This window comes from Centruroides sculpturatus, unplaced genomic scaffold (assembly GCF_000671375.1).
Source record: "Centruroides sculpturatus isolate CEXI.00-Female unplaced genomic scaffold, Cexi_2.0 scaffold2485, whole genome shotgun sequence".
Lineage (NCBI taxonomy): Eukaryota > Metazoa > Arthropoda > Arachnida > Scorpiones > Buthidae > Centruroides > Centruroides sculpturatus.
In genome coordinates this window covers 12,957-17,946 of record NW_019386684.1, presented here as the reverse complement: position 1 = coordinate 17,946, position 4,990 = coordinate 12,957, and the positions used below count along the sequence as shown (strand labels likewise).

The 4,990-nt window shown below is 27.4% G+C and overlaps 1 long non-coding RNA gene across 1 annotated transcript; it reads left to right on the top strand.

Moving 5' to 3' along the window:
• LOC111615557 lies at window positions 1-2,363 on the top strand. Its single transcript, XR_002755093.1, has 3 exons — window positions 1-158; window positions 249-378; window positions 2,295-2,363. It is a non-coding gene; the product is annotated as an uncharacterized LOC111615557 (long non-coding RNA).
• Window positions 2,364-4,990: the final 2,627 nt, after the last annotated feature.

Below are 4,990 nucleotides of genomic sequence, written 5' to 3'. Positions count from 1 at the left end.
AGGGTCAAAGCTGGAATGTAACCTCACTTGAAGATAGTATTTTATCTGCAGTAGAAATTTTAAGTCCTGATATTGCTTGCAAATCTTATGTGAAGATAAGTGAAATACTTCCTGCTGCTGAATCTGAAAACAGTCAAGAATCAGGAAGGTGGACACAAGTAAGATTTAGATTGAATTATTTATTTATAAAAATTCTTGTATATCTTCTAAAGTACAATCATCTGTTTGATTCATTAAATTTCCAACAGAATTTTATAGACTTATTACATAGGATTCAAAGGCAGTGTGAAAGATTTTTAATACATAATGCTAATCATGTGGTACATTGTAAAAGTTGGGCCTTATTAACTCCAGAAGTACAAAAACGAATAAAAGATGGTGAGTTCATTCAATAAATATATCAGTTCAATTATTATTACTACAAAAAATTTAAGCAGTTTAATTTATCAGTATTTAAAGAAAATTATATATTCATTTTTTAAAAAAATTCAACAATTAATTTTTTTTAAATATTAGTTTTAAGTTTATAAAGATAATTATAAATTATCTTTATGATTAATATGATAATTTAATCTTTTAATTTAAAATTATCATTATGATTTATATAAAGATAATTATAAATTATCTTTATGCATAATAATAATTATTTAAAAAATAAATATCAAATTATTAAATTTTGATTAACAGAAATAGTTGAAATAAGCTACAGGAGTTGCGCACTGCATAGTGCCAAAGTCACCACTTGGTGATATTTTTATTAAATAAAGTGGCAATAAAAATATAATACTGGAAATAGTAAGTGGCGATAAAAATTCTAAGTCTGCTTATTTTGACATTCAGCATGAAATTGAATCACAAAGCACACTTCAGGAAAAACAGCAGAATGTCTAGCTCCCATGTGATAAGATGCCATGCAATTTCATATCCCATGTGATAATGTGCCATGCAATTTCATGATGTCATGTGGCAAGTTCAAGCAGAAGAGTAGGAAGTGATATTGAAAACTAAAGACAGTTTTCATGCAATGTTACCCAGCATTTTCCAAATTGGGGATGTTTTTTATTGACTGACAGAAAATTTGGGGATGTTTTTTGGGATGACTTTTTTTCACTTTGATCTTTTTCAATAGACTAAAACAAAAATTTTGATATGACAGAACATATTTAAACATTGTGATCAAATGTATCATTTGGAATTATTCATTAAAAAATTATTCAAAAATGATTCCTATTGCTAACAAGTAGAGGACCAGGCATTTGGGTCACCAGTTCAAATATCTATTATTTGGACAAAGAGATGTTTGTGTTTAAGGCTACATGTTCATGTTCAAGTTTCATTCAAATCAGTGACTTGAACGCCTGGCCCTCACATTTTAAGTTACAGCTTAACATGTTATTTTAATTTTCCACATACCAAACTGATAAGTTTACCAGCACCTTCATTAATTAGTAAAACTGGTAGCGATAAAAAATTTGAAATGGCAAAAAAAATTTTAAACTGGCAAAATGGTTGGCAATATTTTAAAATTTTTCAGAGCAACCCCTAAAGCTGTGTATAGCTTTTATTAATTTTTATTTTGAAATAAATAGATAATTCCTGAATCACTTGTTGCATTTGCTAGCCCATTAATAACCATCTTCACAATTAGTAACCAAATTATTACTTGACCAGTTAATAATTGAAGCCCTCAGGAAGTATAGTGCTAACTGTCAGAATTGTGTTAATGAGGTAATTGAGTAAGAATGTTTGAAGAAATCCTAAAATCATATGAATAAGAGTGTGTTAATATTTTTGCTCTTTGAACATTACCTGTAGATGTGGCTGTCACCTCATCATTTTGGAATTTTTCGTTTTAGGATTTTTTCAAACATCTAAACTCAATTACCTCAGAAATGTGATTCTGAGGGTTAATGCTACACATCCTTGAGGGCTTTAATTATTAGTGTAAAAATTTAGAATATTCCATCTGTGAATTTAAATAAATCTATTTGTAACTCTTATTAAATGTAACAATTTTATGAAAATTTATAAAATATTCTTGTATTTCAAAATATAAAAATTAGTGTACTAAGTGATTACTATATATTTTATTATATAGTTAAATATTTAATATTTCAGATTAAATATTTTATTTGCAGTTGCTATGAATAATTTTATTTAGATAAAATTGCAAATATCAATAAATATAAAAAAAATCCTAAATAATATTTTAAAATTACGTATATAAACTTGCATGTATTTGTTTTCTTAAAAATTATCATATAGGTGTAATTAGTTTTTCATCTTTGTTTCAGCTGCTGTCATTGTTTTTGAATTTGAGAAACCAACAGCACCACCACCTCGTTTGTCTAGTTTACAAAGAGTAAGTTTTAATTAAGCATTGTAAATGAAATTATTCAGAAGAATTTTACAAACTGAAAAATTTCAAAAACTTTTGAGGTCAAGTATTGTAATGAAAGTATTAAATTATTCTCAGTTTTCTTCTTTAAGATGTATTTTTTGCTAAATTATAGTATTCAAATTAATCTTGTCTTTTGTATTTTATTTGTAACAAATGTGTTCCTTGAAAAAATTTTTATTTTTAGCCATAAAGTTTTTAAATGAATATTAATATTATGAAATATAACTAATCCATATTAATAATTTAAATTTTTAACATAATAATTTTTCTCTCCAATTTTTTTTATTAACTTTGAACTGCAATTATTTTAAAAAATATCCAAAATTTAGTCTTACAGTAGTTTACTTATGTTGCTTTTCACAATAAAATAATATGACAAAAAAATATTCTTTTAAGTAATAAAAAGATTTTAAGATGTTTATTTATTTTTGAATCAATAATTAAATTTTCTTTTGATTATAAAACACAAGAATTTTCCAAGAAAACAAGCAATTTTCATTTAATCTTTTTCATTTCTTATTTCAAATCTAAAGTATAGTAAACCTAATCTCAAATAATTGATTCTGTAAGAAAGAGGAAAAAATAGGAAATAATCATTGTTATTTCAAATATGTGTGGAACATTAATAATTCAAAATGAGTGACTCCCTGACAACCTATTGTTTGTGTTACATTGCTATAGAGATGACATTTGTCTTTTAAAATAGTTGATTGTATAGCTTTAAAATGTTCCTGTTTTCCTTTTTTTGTACCTTTTCTCCAATTTTTTCTAATTCATTTTAGAATTGCATTTAGTTGTTTGAATAGATAACTAGTAGACTCTTTAATGAATATGAAATATTNTTTAGTATAGACATTTCTAAAATTTAATTTGGAATTGGTCATTAAATTTAATACAAGATGGCAGCATAACTGCCCACCTCTAGTCAAATTAATTAATTTCTAATATTCAATTATAGCCTTTACATAGCCCAAGAATTTGGTATATCTAAAATAAAATGTATATTAAATGAAATAAAAAATTGTTTTCTATGAAACTCTGTAGCATTATCTGTAAAGCCCAGTATAATAAGTCCTGATATTAGAAGATACGTACTTGTAGACGAAAATTTATATTTTAATTTGGTATATCGTTTGGCGTGTTTATTATATAACGGGCTATGGTTGTTGATGTTTATATGTAATATGTCTGAACACAAATTTGGAAAAATGTGTGATCACAAATGACACTAAGATGCTAGTGGAACAAGTGCTAAGTACAAACTGATGGAGCATGTGCAAAAGCCAGGACTTCCCCTCTCCTCATCACTTGTTATGTGAATGTCACTCATTAAGCAAGTCATTTTTTTACAATTTGTTTTACGAATTACTTGTTGTGTGAGGTGCTCATTAAGCGAGGTTCCATTGTATTTCACTGTAGTTCTCTGTACTTTTTCTTCTGATGCCAACAACAGAATTCCAACTAAAGTCAAATTTTTTTTTTTGAGGAGGACCAATCTTTTGTTAAAATTATGGATTATTGGGGTGCAATTTGAAAAAATTGTTGACCTATAAATTTCCACTGTCATCCATTCATCTGTCTTTCCTTAATTTTGAGAATGGTGTTAGATAGATAAAATTCTATAGCAGATATGGAAACCTTAGTTGCAGGAAGCCCTGATTAACTATATTTGAACTTCCAATGCAAACTGGAAATCATGTTATTTCAATTCAAAACTTTTTCTCTGAAAGCAGTTAATTAATAGATCACCAGCTTGACTCTATTGTTAAAGGAAAAGTATGATATACAAGAGCAAGCCACTACTAATCTGAGGTGGAGAGCATATATTTTAAATTAAATAAATTAAAAATATGATTAAACATTGCACCCCGGCATTGTGACAATGTCACAATAAATAATTGCTGATAAAAAATAAATTTATTCTATTAGGTGTCATTTAAAATTACATTAGAACCTAATAATAATAGTGTAACTGGTAACTCTGTTGAGCAACAAATGACATTAACCAGGCATATCTGTTGTTTCCAAAAAACCATGCTGATTACATCAACAATATATATTGCCAATAATAGAATTGGTCTCCTAAATATAAAATATATTTAGGAAACCAATTCAATATATCTTATCATTATCTCCAATAAAGTAAACAGGCTATGATAGTGCCAGTTAATGTGAAAGAGTGAGGAGATATTACCAGGTGGGAGCAGGGAATCCTTGTCCTTGCTATTTATGCATGTGTTGATAACAGAGTAGTTATGAATTTTGCACCTCTCTAGGTAGAAGTTGTGAGAAACAGTTTGGATGAGTTTGGCTACCTGCCAATCTACTTCTATGCTGAAAAGTTGTGTGTAGGAAAACAAAATTGTAGCATTTTTTTTTTTTTAATGTTATCTTTACCTTTAAAAAGCTGGGATTGATATTTGGTTATCTTTATGCTCAATGAGCCTCTGAGGATTAGGAGGTATATCTGACTTATGCAGCCTTTGCATTTACTATTATTTTCATCCTTCATCTTTCTTTCTGACACTAGCACTTGTTTATCATTATCTACAATAGAGTCCAAATCTTTCCACTTCTAGAAAAGCTGTC